Genomic DNA, 18803 nt, shown 5'->3' on the forward strand with positions numbered 1-18803 from the left:
AGAATATCTGGTAGAGTAGGTTCTTATGTAAATTTTTTTTTTTTTTTTGGTAGTAGGAATTGAAACCAGGGGCACTTAACCACTGAGCCACATCCCTGGCCCTTTTTATATTTTTATTTTGATACAGGGTCCCTTTAAATTTGCTTAGGACCTTGCTAAGTTGCTGAGGCTGACTTTGAACCTGCAATCCTCCTGCCTCAGCCTCCCAAATTGCTGGAATTACAAGCATGCTCCACTGTACCCGGCTTATCTATATATATATTTTTTTACCTCAGTGATATGCATGTTAATTCAGTTTGGAGACATTCTCTAATAAAGAGTGGAACAAAAGTGAATACATAAATTCTACATTTTAAGGATTATTTACCAATACTATAGCTTATGCACTAGTTTTCAGTCTCTCTCTCTCTCTCTCTCTCTCTCTCTCTCTCTCTCTCTCTCTCTCCTCTCTCTCTCTTTCCTCTTCTTGCTCTGAATATAAATTTAAAGGACATTTTAAATATTGGTAACATTTGGTACAAACTGAAGTCATTCTGAAACATATCATTCCTGACTACTTTTTTCATTTGATAGATGAAATGTTCATCAAAGCAAAAATCGAAGGGATTTCATGAGTTTGTTGGGATGAAGTTGTAGGAATTAGAATAGTTCACCATTTCTAACTTGTACATGTCCTTATTAAGAAAGTAACTTTTTATTATTCCTTCTGACAATAGTTTATACATTCCTTTGATAGAATAACTTGTATATTTTTATAGTAAATTCTTTTTATCAGCATATCACATGCTCTTCTTTTCCTTGATCCTTGTATACTTGGGTGCAAGAAATTTCAAGCAATGAAACAGTGCTAACTCCTTCCTCCATCCATAAGAAATGTTTGGATTGAATTAGGTAGAATTTCCCACTGAACCCTTTGATTTATTTCATTGATTTTTTGCCACTAATCAACAAAATCTGAAGGCTTCCATTTGGTCCTCAGAATTTTTTATTCAGTGACTCTGAATATACTATCCCTTGCTATTCTTACTTCTAGAACATGTCAGTTGAATTTAATTTTTAAAATTTTTACTTCTTTATCTTGTGGGATCATATAAATCAAGGTCAGTTATTTTGGTTTTTATTCAACATGATAGAGGCATAAACACATATAAATATATAAATGTACACATACATACATGGAAAAGTAGATAAATATTTTATCTGTAATCTCTATTATATCTAGATTCACAGTGGTAATTGGTTATTTACAACTTTTTTCAATTACATCTTAATATTATCCAATAATAGAAATCTAGGCTTCAAAATACTTCAGATAAAATCTCAACCAATCCCATAATACTTTTGTAGGTGCACAAATTGAGGATAAAATTTATGTATCTTATTGAAATTCACAAAGTTGGTTATATTGACTGGCCTAAATTGAATTCTAATCTCTTGTCATACAGATATCCCTCTTATTACCATATTATTTATTCCATCTATTACCTTGATAAGTAAATTATAAGGAGAAGGAAAAAGGAATGAAAATGAAATTGTTCATTTTATCGTCTCAGTTATGTAAAATTAAAACATCAAGACACATGGAGCTATCTTAAGAAAAAGGAAATATTTTGACTGAATTTGGGGATTGCCTAATTCCTTGAGGTATCCATAAAGAACATGCCCTATGTTGGGTAAAAGAATAAATTGAAAAATGTCTTTATGTTTTCCTTAGAAATAGAGCATTAGCCTTTTATATGTGCCAGCATCACCATAGGGTAAGTATGAGCATGAATGTATTTATTTGTGTTCTTCATTTATTTTTGTTACTTTTCTTGAATTAGCAAATACATCAACCGTCAGAAGGGTATGCTCAGCTTCCTCCACCCATCTCAGGAATATGTGTGTCTTTTTGCTTTCAATTCGTGAGTGATAAGATACAACCTGATAATACCCAAAGTTAAGAAGCATCTCTTATATTCACTGGATATTTTTCTTCAACTATTGCATGTATTTATTTGTCAACCTTAGTTAACACAATAGAGTATTTCCCCATAGAAGACTATGATAGTCAAATATTTTGCTAATCAATATTAATTCACATGTGTATGTTTCATATAAAAATAATTTTTCAATGTATAAGAAGTGAAATAAATATTTCAACTATTTTTATTAGTATATTATTGTTACATATAGCATTAGGGTTTATTTTGACATCATCATACATGTATGGAATGTAATTTATTCCATTTCATTCCCCAGTAATTCCTCTTTCTCTCTGTTCCTCTTCCTTGATGCTACTGGTCTTACTTCTCTTTATTTATTGTTTTTAAATTGGTGCTTTATAGATGAAACTGAAATTCAGAATAAAGTTTTTTTAAAACCACTCTCAGAGATCACTAGTAGAGAAGCTAATAAAATCATACTTAAAAGTATGCTATTAAAGGTATATCTAGTTAATGTATAAACAGATTTCAATCAATATCAAAGAGGAGGTGGATGATTTTAGCTTTGTTTCATTATTTAAGGAAAGAATAAACAGCAAAGAGAATAATGTTCATTCTTTCCTTATTTTTCTTCTCCATTATGAGACTGTCTTCAACATTAGCTTTAGTCCCTGATAATCTATTTCTCTAGCAACTAAATCAAAGGAAGGTGAGTCTGTTAGTGATTCAAGTGATTCCCAACTAGAATCCACTGTTTTATTCCACTTCCTGACATATCAGCAAATCATTTTTATGAGGCTTGATATGATTCATTGAGCCATTGGGGGAGGGTCAGGGGGCAAGGTGCCATTTACCAGAATAGGTTTAAGCTGGGGAAAGCGAGGTCAGAGGGGAAGGGGGACCCTCATTACTGCAGGAGGATTCTGGGGCTGGCTGTGTGCCTGCCCAACTGTGTTAAGCTCACTCTGGGTGTTTGTTAACACAAAGCACCAAGCTGCAGGTGTTCTGCGCGCTACAGAGTCTTCAAAGATCAGCCTCAAATGTTTCTGTTACTATAAAGAGGATTAAACGGATTTAAAAACATAGCAGGCCTGTCCAACTGCTAACATATTTGCCAACAGTTGCCAAGAGGGAGGAAAAAGTGTAGGTAATATCAGCTAGAAGTCCTGGTAGTTGGGGGAAACATACTTTTCAGGTTTCTCTCTCTCTCTCTCTCTCTCTCTCTCTCTCTCTCTCTCTTTAATAGCCAGAATGTGGAACTGTAGCACTTTCAACTGGAACTTATTAAGAATTCATGGGGCAGAAAATGTAAGGGGTTCTGGAAACAGAGACTTTGAAAGGCCAGAAGTGAGCTATAAATAAACTGCTGCTGATATTCACTTTTTTTTTTTTTTTTTGCTAGTGGTTAAATACACTTATTACACCAGAATGCAAACATGGAGCAAACCGGGTGATCTGAAAGCCTACTTTCCATTCAGAGGCACGTTGACGTTTATGGACCTACTTATCACACAGAGGTATCATAACAGCCATTACACTGTCTCAAAAAGCACATTTGCCATCTCATATAGCAGCTGAAGTTGACAGGCATCACCTGCAGGTGAAAGTACGAAGGCCAGGCATCTGGAATCATCGTTAAGGTGCCATTGTCACTGCTTTCAACTTTGCCTTGGTTCGGAAAATCTACCTGTAGTATTTCTGGTTCCCATACAGAGCACACTGGTTTTCAGCAAGGTATAGTGAGTGGAGAACTGAATAAACTGTCCAATCTTAGGTAGATCAAATCATCTCTCTGAGTTTTGCTTTCTCATTGATGAAAGAGGTAATAATTATCTCCCTGTGTCTATCTCTATCATTAGAGTGGAATTATAGAAACTCATCCTCATGTGCTTATAGATTAAGAAGTGAGGATATAGGCAAGCACATTATACACACTATACCAACTCTCCATTTTCTAGGGTATTGTTGTATAATCTTGTTTGTATAAAGGGAATTGATTTTGGAGGACACTGCGGAAATATTTTTTAAAAATATTTCTTTAGTTGTAGATGTATCTTGTATTTTTACTTGTTTTTTTATTTTTTATTTTTATTTTTATGTGGTGCCTGGGATTGAACCCAGTGCCTCATGCATGCTAAGCAAGTGCTCTACCACTGAGCCACAAACCTGGCCCCAGAACATATTTGAATGTCTTATCACATAATGTTACAAGAATTTCTATTATGGGTATGTTTTTAGGGTACAATATATGCATTTTCCTAGAAAGGCATTCCTAACTTTTATCTTCAAGGAGTCCATAAGCCTTGAATATATTGAGAACCACACTATTCTGTAATCTCTTAGCTATAACACAGAGGGCAGAGGTATAGGCTCCTGGCTCTTCAAAGAAAGGGTTTGCTTCTTCAAAATCACGAACAGACTTTCATTTTTCTCATGGCTCTTTTTAACTTCTCTTTCCTCTATTTCCTCATCTGTAAAGAAGGTCTAAAATAACACGCTTGAAAATTAAATAGTACAATTTTGACATTTTTGAGGGGTAATGGTTTCTAAATATTATCTACTGTTTTAGTAGGTAAGTACAGCAATGAATGATTTTATACTTGTTGAACATATCTTTCTGTAACCAAAGGAAATCAGGTACACTCATGAGAAAAGGTAAAATACCAATGATGGGAAAGATTTCCATGAAATGAAACACATATAATATTACATATGTTCAATCAGTCTAAGATGAGATAAAAAGAGCAGGAAAAATATATGGGGAAACAAATCAGGATGCCGTAGGGTGAATGATCTGGCTTCAAGTTGAGAAGCATCCAGAGGTCAGTTTGGCCAGTGGATGAAAGCAAGATTGTGGAGAGTCCAGGCCGGCATGCTGTGGAGTTCAGATTTGACCTGTAGGTGACAGGAGCCCTAGTTCCATGATGACAACAATATACTTAAAGCATTCATATGGCTTATGTGGGCAGGATGGAGCCCTGTGAGGAGAGACTAGAGTCAGGGAGTGAGCTGGGAGCTATGGCAATAATCAAGGTGTGAGGTGATGAGGACCTGCTCCAGGGTGGCAATATTTGTGGAAGGTGTGTGGGGACATTGTATCCACCTTAATTGCTTATTTGCTACAATTTCAGCTTCCAACCGCAGTTTGCCTTGGCTACTAAACCTTCCTGACTCTGAAATATTCATTGCAGTCTTCCAACAGAGAAAGGAAGCAACAAGGAAGCAGGCAGGCAGGAAGGAGAGAAGGTGGAGGGAGGGAACCGTTGGAGTCGGCAGACTCTGGTGTGAAGACTAGATTTTGATCAACCAAAGTATTCTCAGAAAAAGATGGAGGAGAGCAGGCACGGGTGCTCATTTGAACTTATTCAATTAAGGAGTAACAAAAAGAACTAACATGATTGCAGAGAAAGAGAGGAATTGCTCTTCTAATGGAGCTGCAGGCTTACCTGTAAAAATTTTAAACAGCTGCCCATAATAAAAATTAAAAAAAAAACTTATATTACAAACATAAAATCTTAAATATCATTGGATATAAATTTTATAGAACATTCCTACTCTTACTGTCTGGGATGCCCTATTTTGCCCCATTCCCCATCTATTTATTTTGTTTTCTAGTTTTTAACAAAGGCTGGTGTGACTCACAAAATTGATTTTCTAGTCACTTAATGTGTAAAAAACCTATCTTTTATGAGCCATAGACTTCTAAGAAGCAAGAAGTCAGCACTAGGATCTTGAGATTCATGGATCCACAGACATAAGGGAAATGTCTTAAATCGACTTCTCTTTTCAACCCACCAACCCCAACCAGGCTTTTCTCCTCTGGAGTTTCACGAACTGATAATAAAGGGAGGCATTTGCTCCATTAAGTTTAGAACTCAGTTTCAGGATCAGATCTTAGATGCAAAGCCTGCCCCCAAACCATCTGGTAGTGCTGGTCCACTCACTAGCTTGATGGCCCTCGCTAGGGACACAAGCCCACACACAAAGATCCATCAACAGTGATTGCTCACTAATGAGACCTGAACCCAGACACAATGGCCAGAATTGGTGCAGACATTTTAATGTCTTAGGCTGGTTCCTTATATTATCGTTGGCTCTAACAGGCCAAGGCACACAGAGTAACATTCTTTACCTGCAGTTGGCTCTAATTTCAAACTAGGTAGAATTCTTTCCTACCTTTGAAACCACAAAATAAAATCAAAGAAATAGGATCTTTTGCAAACTGTGACTCTGCATTGATGAGGAGAGGCAAAAGGCAAGCACATGGCCTCAGGTTGGAAATAAATTTCAAAATGTCTGATTTCAATCACGGGGCCAAATTACCTGGGCACACAGTGACCGTTAAAACCTCCTGTCCATAAGCCCCTCCTGTGTGCCTATGCATACTTGTGATTCAGCATTCTGGTGCAATAGAAAGTAGGACATCAAAGCAGAGAAGGAGAAGGAAACTAAAGCAATGAAAACCAATCTGGTTTAAAAAAAAAATTGAGTCTCTAGGAACTCAGCTATTTATCAATATTCTGGAAAGAAAAAAAATAGAGTATCAATCCTAGGACGTATATACTGAAACAGGGAACACAATTACCCTCACTTATATGCTTTCCTGTTGGAAAAAAAAAGAGGGGGCTAAAGTTGTAGGAATGTATTTCTAGTATTTCAGGGGCCATTTTTCTTTTAGGAATAGTGGTCCACTTGTAACCTGATTTTGAATGTTTCCCTAGATATTTGAGTCTAGATGGTTAGACAGTGTTGAGTATTTTTGTGGGCCCCTGGTTTCCTCTACAGTCTGAAGATTGGTTAGATATGTTGTCTGCTTAATTTCCAAGTAAAGTCTCTAGTCATATGGTTCCAGAACTGTGCATTAACCCTTCCAAGGAAGTTAATGGGAAAATTTTTAAAATTTTATGGAAAAATGTTTTGTGTATATGTGAAGGAGAATTTTCCTAGGAAGATGGCCATAGTTTTCATTATATTTCTCAAAAAAAAAATCTGTAAAAAGTTTAAGAATCACTACATTGGACTATCATCAGAACTTTGAGGTGGGAAAATAATATAATCACAGGCTCCATCTTCAGGGATCACTCAAAGAATGGATTGGAAAGTGAGAGTGAAACCAAGAAGAATCTGAATAAACCCCCTAGCTTCACGCTTGCAGTAACTGGCTTCTATCACCAATTTTAGAGGTCATGCAGTTAAGCAACATGTTCTCATTAGTTTTGCTATGGACATTGCCTCTGACATTGGGTCAAAATGGTAATGGTTGTATAATTTGTTCCTCAGGGACTCGAGTGTAGTTCAAACTAGTCATGCTGTACTCTGAGAACATGCAACCATTTTCTGAACATGCATCCTATGAAGACCTGTGGAGCTTAATTACATATGCAGACCACCAGTTACTTCACATTTCCTTACCTCCAATCACCTTTCCCTGTGTCTCAGACCACCCTGTTTCTTGATCCCATACATAATACCAACCCCCAGGAGGATTTGATATTTGCTATCCTAACTTCATGCATGTCTGTCTTGTGAATAAATTTTCTTTTGCAAAACTTCTTGTTTCAGTGATTTGCATACTGTGTGCTGATAGGTGGAGGTGGTGTGGCTAAAACACGCCTGATTTGGTAACAAAACTACCAAAGGTGATAGTTGTATATAATGACAAATGGGTTCCATTAGAGCAGTGTGCTGGCATGACCCGGACATGGTTTGTGTTTCAATGCAATCCATTCCTCTTCACCACATAGCTATATACTGCGTGACCACCAACTATAATGTGAGAAGAGGATTGTAGAGAAGGGATCCGTGTGAGCAACTCAGTGCAGATCTATCTCTACCACTTGGAGAGCACTCAAATCTCACTCCTAACTAACACCTGTGAGGGTCTTAGTATTGGAATAGACTTGTGGACCCTCAGCTTTACCTCCATTCAATACAGTAATCCTTCAAACCTGTGTACAATCTACTCTCTGAGTTGGCCCTTATCATTTTATTCTATTATTGGACAGCTCTAGTTCCTGAAATCTCTTGTGATTTTATACCAAAAAAAAATTTCTTCTATGGTTTTTTTTCCCCACAATGGTCTTAATTTTGTCTTCACTGATATATGAAAACTAAACAAAAATGTCTTAGTAATAGTGCAAAGCCTTCAAAAAAGTAACCTTTCATTGGATAGCAATATTTAGTTTAACTTTTTAGAAAGCTTATGCCTCACAAAATATATTCAGATATATTGTCTTCTTTAATCTTTAAAAACCTATGAGAATTATCATACCCTTTGTTTTAGGCACAAAGTTGGAACTTGCCAAGATTATGTGATTTATACAAAATCCTACCACAAATAAATGGAAAAGCCAAGACCATATCCTCTCTCCTTTTCTCTCTTACCTGCACTGCTTCCTGAACACTATGAGGAGAGCATATCTACTACACCATGCCCTTGCCCCTTCATGATGTTCTGTCTTCCTACAGTTTCAAATTCAATGCAGCCAAGTAACCATGGACCAAAGCCTCTGAAACCTTGAGCCAAAATAAAACTTTCCTACTTTTTACTTTTTGGACCAGAAACTGAATTAGGGGGCTTAACCACTGAACCACATCCACAATCTTTATTATTATTTTTTTTTAATTAAGAAACAGGGTCTTACTAGATTGTTTACAGCCTTGCTAAATTTCTAAGACTGGATTTGAACCTGTCATCCTCCTGCCTCAGCCTCCCAAGTTGCTGGAAATACAGGCATGTGCTACCAAACACATCCCCAATCTTTATTATTATTTTTTTAAATTAAGAAACAGGGTCTTTGTTTACAGCCTTGCTAAGTTTCTAAGACTGTATTTGAACCTGTCATCCTCTTGCCTCAGCCTCCCAAGCTGCTGGAAATACAGGCATGTGCTACCAAACCCAGCTAAATTTTTCACCATTTAAACTGATGCATTTCAGTTACTCTGTCACAGCAATGAAAAGCTAACACACACTATATATGTACATAGAGATTCTTGCATACACATACACATACACACATATATATATATGCACTATAATACATTATGTTCTGCCACATGGGGGAAAATGTGGGACTCTAACACAAAATAAGAGACATGAACACATTTGTTCATGGGAATTATCCAAATGTTATACACTAGATCTAGCAAATAGTGTTCAAAGTTTGAACCCTATTAGTTTCAGTTACAATGAAGAAAAAGCTATGAAAATTTTGAAAGCTATGAAAGGTAAAACAGTGAGGCACTATTCTTTTATGTTATCCCATGGATACATGGCACATTCTTCATATTTTATGTTGAATGAACTTGTTTGCTTTTTGCATTTATTCTCTATTAATATTTAACTGTTCTGGATAGCATTGTCATTTGGTGTTTGCTGTTTAAACACTTGATAATTACTTAGTTATAAAGGCAAGCCTCAACATCTTCTATGAGATTAAAGGAGAGAAACTAGCAGATTTTAGATTGTACAGTAAAAATTTTTAATCATTTTCATTGCACCCTTTTGCCCTATAGTCTGTCATCTATCAAATTCTGTTTGGAATAAAGGGATTTTTCTGTTGAGAAGGAAACAAACAGATTTTTTTTTTGGCTTCATGTTTCATTTCAAATGACTGAAAATGGTAGTAGTGTATGTGATAATGATGACATGATTTCTGCTCTTTCTGAGGAATCTCAGTTCACACAATTGGACACTGCAGAACCAGGACCGATTAAGAGGGTCCCATTCACTGAGAAATAAGTAAACAGGAAATTTCAACAAAACAACCAGTGTTGTATGCTTAAACAGATTGATAGGGAGACAATAAAGCAGTTCTGTGCTAATAGTTGCTTGAAATCTGGTCTTTCAGGAAAAAAAAAAAAAGACAGATAGTTTTTCTATGTATTTAGAGGATCTGAAGAGGCCACTTTGCTCAATTTAGGTCACATATTTCTCTTCAATTCTGAAGAAGGACCTGAAGACAAACTGCCTGCATTACAATTCTTTTAGCTCTGCCAGTCACAAGTGAGTCATCTTGAATAAGTTGTCCAACTTCTCTGTGCCCTTGTCCTTACCAGTGGTATAATGATGTTAATAATAGTATCTACCTTAATAAGGCTATGATGAGGATTAAATAAGTCAAAGCCTGACAAGTGCTTAGAATACAGCCTGGCACATAGTAAGTGATCAGTAAAATTTAGCTAGCATTCATTCAATGAAAATGTTATAATTGTTGTTTAATAATTTGGAATACAACAGACACTAGTATGGCAGTATGTATAAACATGGCTGTATAACCAATGTGATCCTGCACTCGGTACACATGGAAAAATAAGAATTCATATTCCATTTGAATCAAATGTATGATATTTCAAGATCATTGTAATGTTTTGAGCAACCAATAAAAAATAATTAAAAATAATAATAATTCAATGAAAATGTTATAATCGTTGTTTAACAATTCTAGTACAGTCACTGTAACTCAAGGAATAAACAGCGAGAACTCTTCCAAAGTAGTTATCTTCTTTCTTCATGCAGTGAATATGATCATATGAGTACTTCAAATTGACATGGGTCACCATTAAAAAAAAAAGAAGGAGGAGGAGGAGGAAGAAAATTATAATGGATTATTGTAGAATTTTGCAAAACGATAGGGAGAAGACTCATCCTTGCTCCCTGTGATGTATAACAGTTTTCTTCAGCTTCTCTCTGCAGAATCTGCTACAAATGGCTAAATTTGTAAATTTGTAAATTCACAAGTATTGGAAAAGAAACTGTCTACATCAGAGGAACAAAGAGGAGTAGGAGGGATAGTTTGTCTACTGCTTCCACGTGGTGAAATCTTGTCGAATGCAGCACCCCTCGCCTTACCCTAACTCACTCAGACGTGCAATGGTTGAACATATAAAGTGAAATAGACAGATGCATTATTTTGAATGCATTTATACTACACTTGATATTGGAAATCTGCTACAAACTCGTCAGTTTTGCTGAGTAGGTATGTAGCAAGGAGTTCTGAGTAGAAGGATTCACAACAGGACTATTTTGTTTCACAGATAGAAACATGACAGGAGCTAAGCTTCCCAGAAGGCAAGTCATTTCCTTAAGACCAGAGAACACAAACATTGTTAATACATTAAAATAATCCTCCTTGTCTTCTGATCATAAGCATACTCTCCAAAGTGGTAGTCTTTTTATTCTTTTATGTAGGAAAAATCCTTCAACCACTCATTTAACTTATTCCCCACAAATCCCTGTGAAACAGGGGCATTCATAAGGAACATTATTAGTTCAAAAGAACTAATTCATATGAAATGATTAATATTTAATATTACATAGAATATTATCAGCTAATGTTTGTCACTACTATTATCATCACCACCTTCATCATCATGAGTATAACAGAAGAAATAGCATATGAAAAGGATTATTACTGCCAAAGAACATAGTACCTCCAGAGACAAGAATATTGATGGATCTATTGATATGTTGTATGTACATCTTGCTGTATCCAGAATTGGAGCTGTAAACAGTAAACTGAAACATGTTAAAATCCTTTTAAGGTGCTAAAATTTTTCCCTAAAGTCAAGGAAAACCATTACTTTTTGATGTCAGTATGTGAGAATTTGGCTTTAGGAAGATAATTCTGGATATAGAATATGTGTAAGGTTTAATATACAGGTATTGACTAATCACATTTAAAAGACCAAAAACCTAATTCTAAAAAAGAAGATACAGTAAGAAAGAGACTTAGAATCTTCATTTTGAAAAATTAAAATAATTTCACTGGTCATCTAAGTTGCAACAAAATCTATATTCCTTTTAAAAATGTGAACTAATATGGAATGTCTCATCCAAATTTCCCAAAATTCTTTACAAGCTTCTAAAGAATTTAGAAGCCAAGACAACATAACTGCTTAGATTAGGAAATACTTGGATGTTGTACAGGAAGTGTATTTTGGATGCTTATAATCAATATTGTTCAATGAAAATATCAAATCTCTAAAGTTTTTTTTCTGATAAGGATAGAAGTCATGTTTAATATGTTAAGATTCAGATGATTTAAATATTTTTAAATTTTAATTTATAAGTAATGAATAATGGATAATTTTCTGTTGGTTCACTTGAATTCTCAGATACCCAGGATGTTGGTTTTAAAATCCCTAGAAAACAATGAACAGTCTTAACAAGTTATCCTGCAAAAGAAATTTTCATATACATTGAAAAATTGAACCTCTTTAGTTTGGAATAGTTAGATGGCTCCAAGTGTTCCCCCACCCACTTACATTAGATTTGTTAGAAGGCAAAACAGTGAATTATACATGAATTATTCCTTCTGAGGCCTTGGTGTGCTGACAAGCACCTCTAGTTCAGGGTCAGTGATGTTTCTTTGTTAATTTTGAATGGCAGATTCTGGCATATAAAATTCATCAAATTGAGATGCAAATCTGACTTCAGTTTTAAACATGCTAAAAAATTAATAAATTTTTCTTTGCTCATAAAATATTACAAATCAGAAGTTATGATTTTAACATGTGTTTAACCAGAGAATATATAATAATTATCATCATCATCATCATTAACATCATCACAATTATATTTGCTTTGAGGAAATGTCAGGTTTGTGTTTGCATTTGATTTGATTTGGCTTTATTTTGTAAATCTCTCCTCAGAATAGGAGTTCAATCCCTCATGTGACAGCGATTTCACAGATGGACTGCATGTATTTCAGTCTATACCATCAAGACACTTGTTGCTTTTGAGGACCATTACCACTTTAAAAGATGTGTGATTATTTTATTCTCCTTTAATTTTTATTTATCTTCTAAAAACCCCATAAAAAATGAAAAATAATAATGTCTATAGTTCAGAAACTTTTGAAAGTCCCCCTCATATATTGGAAATTCCCTGTATCTTAATCCCTCTTCAATATGGTAGAAGCCAGGCATGCTTGTAGTCACCCTTGCAGCTGAGGTGCAAGATCTTCTACTTGTATGGTATATTAATTTTGATAACATGAAGGAAGTCCTCCCTGGGTTTGATTTTTCAGACAATGAGGACAGAAGTCCTATAGGAACATGTCTTGCCCTGCATCTGCTAGGAAATCTGCAATTCCTGGTCCTAATTATGGCAGCAGTGGTCAATACTGGAGCTGCCCAGTGGTGCATTGGGGTACATTCCTGGTTGTCCTACCTCTACCTCTGATCACCAAGCATCTGTACAGATGTGTGTCACATAAACCATTCTCACTGCTTTACATAACACTAGTCCCTCATTCTTCCACAGCTGAAAAAACAATTAAGGATGTCCGTTAAGATGAAACTTTAATACAAGGGAAATGGGAATTTATTATATTTTTAAAAATACTAAAGTTGTATCTTATCTTATAAGAGCAAAGGACTGTTCAATAGGCAAAGTTAATGCATATATATATATATATATATATATATATATATATATATAATAGCCTATTTTCTAGCCAGCAATATGATAGTCTTGCTGGAAGAGGGAGGGTGATTTAAGTTCCAAGCTTTTCCATCTTTACTTACAACTAGAGTTGAATAGACAAATGAGCAAGCATTAAACTACCAGAAAAGAAACTTGGATATAACAAAACTTAGATGCAACAAACTTAGATGTAACAATTATGGGTTAAAGATAACATATAATGAAATGTTAATTGTATCACACAGTAGTAAGTATAAAAGGAAGTATAGAAAAAAAGCTATAAATGTGGGCAGAAAAAGTTCAAGATATCTTCATTATGACATAGGATTTAAGCTGCTTCTTGGCAACAGTAGCATGGTTTAAATTCTGGATCTGTCCCTTGTTGCATAACTTTGGATGAGTTGCTTAAATGTTCTGGCATTAGTTTCCTCCAGGATAAAGTAGAGGTAATAAAAGTACCTACTTCTAATATTGTGAGGATTAAAGGATTTAATACATTTGTGTACCTAAAATAGTACATGCTAATACATTATGACTAATAGCAATGCATTTTAGCAGTTAGAATTATTAGCATGCAATGTATTTTATCTATTAGTATTTCCCTAGATAGGTTAAAAATGCATTTTAAAGAAGTTGAAGATGAACTGAGCATCATCCTAACTTGTTAAACTGGTCCATGCCATCAGAAGACACATTGCCTTCCAAGTTCTGTCTCCTAGCAATAATTAACTACCTCTGTTATATTATATCATCAATTCTACTTCTTTATTATCAATCATACCCTTCTTTACAAAATCCATTATTTTATTTGTACATAATTGCTTTTATAATTAGTTTAACCACAGTATATTAACCTAGATAACTGATCTATTCCTAGTGGCAAACTAGTTACATAGAACTTTCTATTCTTTCATGAATCTTAAGGAATATAATAACCTTGTATTCCTATGATATCACTTAGGTAACATTACACTTTCCTTAATAGTTTTTTTTTCTGAAAAGCTACTAATAAGCAGAATAAAATATGAATATTTTTATATAGATCTGATAGTGGAGATCTCTGATTTTTATCAGATATAGTATCAGACAAATATGCTTACAACTTCTCAGATCATGACCCATCTCATGATGTTGAAAGTGAAGCACATAATGTGGACCTGAGCAGGTAGTCAAAATAGAGCTTATATAGAGCCCACATACTGGGAGCAAATTTTTACCCCTCACACATCAGATATAGAACTAATCTTTAGGGTATATAAATAACTCAAAAAGCTAAGCACTGATAAAACAAATAACCCAATCAACAAATGGGCCAAGGATCTGAACAGACACTTCTCAGAAGAGGATATACAATCAACAAATATATGAAAAAATGCTCATGATCTCTAGCAATCAGAGAAATGCAAATCAAAACTACTCTAAGATATCATCTCACTCCAGTCAGAATGGCAGCTATTATGAAGACAAATAACAATAAGTGTTGGAAAGGATGTGGGGAAAAAGGTACACTCACACATTGCTGGTGGGACTGCACTCACACATTGCTGGTGGGACTGCAAATTGGTACAGCCAATATGAAAAGCAGTATGGAGATTCTTTGAAAATCTGAGAATGGAACCACCATTTGATCCAGCTATCCCTCTCCTTGGACTCTACCCAAAGGACTTAAAAACAGCATACTACAGGAACACAGCCACATCAACGTTTATGGCAGCATAATTCACAATAGCTATACTGTGAAGCCAACCTAGATGCCCTTCAGTGGATGAATGGATAAAAAAGTGTGGCATATATATACAATGACATTTTACTCAGCAATAAAAGAGAATAAAATCATGGCATTTTCAGGTACATGGATGGCGTTGGAGAAGATAATGCTAAGTGAAGTTAGCCAATCCCAAAAACAAATGCCAAATGTTTTCTCTGATATAAGGAGGCTGGCTCATATTGGGGTAGGGAGGGGGAGCATGGGAGGATTAGATGAATTCTAGATAGGGAAGAGGTGTGGGAGGGAAAGGGAGAGGGCAGGGGACTAACAAGGGCGGTGGATATGATGGACATCATTATCCAAAGTACATGTATGAAGACTCGAATTGGGTGTCAACATACTTTATATATAAACAGAGATATGAAAAATTGTGGTATATATGTGTAATAAGAATTGTAATGCAAAAAAACCCAAAGTACATGTATAAAGGCATGAATTGGCGTGAACATACTCTATATACAAAGATATGAAAAATTGTGCTCATGTGTAATAAGAATTATAATGCATTCCACTGTCCTGTATTTTAAAAAATAAAATAAAAAATAGAGCTTATGAATATGCCTTGTCAACAAAAGAATTCCAAGAAAAGTTGGATCTATGGAGTACAGCACTGTTTTGTATCCATCTGTCTTATGTCTATGTTATAGCTCCTAGTGACATCTTCTATTACCTTCTGTGGGGATGTCTGCCTACAAACACATATATAAAGCAGGGATAGGAAATGGAGGAAGTGGGATCATCAATGACATCAACTGAGCATACCTATACAGTTTAAACACTGGATTCTCAATTATGTGACTCAATAAACTCTTTTTGCTTGAACAAATCTAAGCCTGATTTCTGCCTCTTTTAACAAGAAGTTTTATCTAACATATCTCTATACTCTTTAAAATCTCATTTGTGGCTCTCTTTGGTGCTATTGTAGTGATAAATTATTAGATTCAATGTCTGGATCATGAATCCTAATGGCAAAATCTATCTTTCTGTTAATAGAATTAAAAAGTATGATATATACATGTATAGATAGATAGATAGATAGATAGATAGATAGATAGATAGAGATGTAGATATATAATTGATTATCTGTATTGTGTCAATCAGTGTTCTGGTAGCTGGGGTGGGCACAGAATAGATGAAGTCTCTGTAATCATGTATGCACACTTTCTAAAGGGGATAAATACAACAAACAAGGAACAAACAAACAAATAAATATAGCTTCAGGTATTGTTCAGTGTTTAGGAGACATGGATGAGGAGGATGAGGAGGCATGGAGTAGGAGTAGTCAGAATGAGGGTGGATCAGAGGGTCTTTCTGAAGACATGACTATTAAGAGATTAACTGAAGTCAGGAAATGAACTATGATGAAGAGTACTTCAGGCAGAAGGAACAGCATACTAAAAAATCTCAAGATGGAATGTGCTTGATAATTTAAGCAACTGTTAATATTATCTTCCATGAAATCAGCATGCTCACCCACTTTTTGCAGAAACAAAGTGTGCACATGCCAAAGTGAAGTAGAGAAGAGATGCAGAGGGTGCAGGTGTCAAAAACAGCTATTTAGCATTTATCAAAAAATGTTTTCTGTTTTCTCATTTTTATATATCTGTGACACACATGGTAATGAAGCAAATAAAAGTTTGTTCAGTAACCCCTTGTTAATATGAATATGTTTTTCTTTCTTCTGTTGAAATAATGTGGCCTCAGAAAGCAAATGGATGAAGCAGATCATTTAACCCCCTTACTTGAGACTTGTGAAAGTTAACTTACTGTTCAAAGTTATAACCAAAACTTTGGGACTTAAACTTCTTGTTCTCACCATTCACATAATATTTCATTGACTAATTCAGCAAATTCTATCCATATACCTCTTTTGGAGATATATAGGTTGAATAAGAAGAATATGAATGGGTATTTCAGTAAAATCTGCAAAATAAAAAAATGGTGGAAAAAACTCTTAACACTATTTATCTTAGTCAGTGCACTACATGGCTTTGAGTGGCAACAAATTTCTTTAGTGATTCCACTTTCTTAGATTAATTCTATTTAGGTTATCATTTAGTTTGCAGTTCCTCATACTGTTCAGTATATAACATCATTAAATTTTTGAATTGGATTAATGAAAAAAATGCATCTAAATATTAACAAATGAATGAACCAACAGTGAGAATTTTCAGCAGCTCTTGGAATCAGATCAATCCTGTATAAAACAGTAAAAAATAAAATGAATGTTTGAACATTACTAAATTTTTAAGAAATATAAACCTATGTATCTCCATTAGTATTGTTCTATTCATTATATATACACATATCGATATTATGAGTTGTTTTCCTTCTTCTAAAGAAATTTATAGTCTAAATGAAATGAGATAATTATTTTTTAAAAAAATACCTTTTTGCAGTTGTAGATGGATACAATACCTTTTTTAAAAATTTATTTATCTTTATGTGGTGCAGAGGACCAAACCCAGGGTCTCACATGTGCTAAGCATGTGCTCTACCACTGAGCTACAACTCCATCCATACAACCCAATGAGCTAATTATTAAGCCATTTCCTGCCTCTTTGCTTTCAACTAACCTTCTTATACTGGATTTCTAATGCCAGAGCTGGAACTCTGTAGACCACATGTCTGATGGTTTAGTTGCTTTGTGTTAGGCTATTCTAGTAGAGGGTCCTAGACAGAGAACCCAAGGCTAGGGAAAATAAGAGCTCTATTTCCCACTTACTTACTATTTATGATTTTGCTTCCTGTTCCTGGTCAGTGATAGCCTAGTAACATTTCTTCACCCTGGAGGGGCAATTCTTCCAATCTCCGTACCTGCTTCTAATTTGTGCCATGATCAGCCCTTACTGAGTCAGCCTCATGATGCCTCTTTAGAGACACCAGCATCTGCTGGGCAGGAGGCTCTACTAAGAAGTCTGAATGTCAGCTCCACTGAACTCCTTCACCAGGGAGGATTAAAGGAAGGTTTGGGAGGTCACTTTAGGTAGTTGCTGACTCCATGATGTCTTTGTGTTCACTCTTGGCCTTCTCAGTTATCAATTCCTGACTCATCATGGCATAGATATATGTGAGCCTTCTAAAGGTCATTACATGTTCCCCAGATGAAAGGGAGCAGAATGCTGAGAGGCCCAGTGGATCAGGAGAGTCTTGGGGCTGTCAACAAATAATTACCTTTGGTGAGGACATTGTGGCTGAGGCAGATGGCTGGGGCCACATATTATTTAAGAAGGGTGCTAACATGTCATGCAGGTCAGTTTTACGTTAGCTACTGCTAGTCCACGCAACTAAACAGAAAATATGTGTTCCTCAGAGAATACTCAGATCTAAAAAGCCTAAGGCCTCTGTCTTTTTTCACACTGACCCAGAGGGCACCACTAAGCTCCCCCATGTACACACCAAGATGACACTTGGTGTTGTTTGGAGGAGTAGTGTATGGAAGAAGATACCTGGAACAAGAAATTAAATTTTTGGATAGACCATCTTTATGAGACTGTGTAACATTTTGTTCCTGTATTGATGATTAAATGGGGAAAAATACAGAAATTAAATTTTCTTTGCACATTTGAAAGTAATATAAGTGAAAATTTTACCCTCACTATAATTGTATGCAAATATGTTCAATAAAATGCAAATATTATTATTGTCAGTCACCGGCTTTCTAATATTTATAAGGTCTCAA

Source organism: Urocitellus parryii, chromosome 9 (genome assembly GCF_045843805.1).
Source record: "Urocitellus parryii isolate mUroPar1 chromosome 9, mUroPar1.hap1, whole genome shotgun sequence".
Classification (NCBI taxonomy): domain Eukaryota; kingdom Metazoa; phylum Chordata; class Mammalia; order Rodentia; family Sciuridae; genus Urocitellus; species Urocitellus parryii.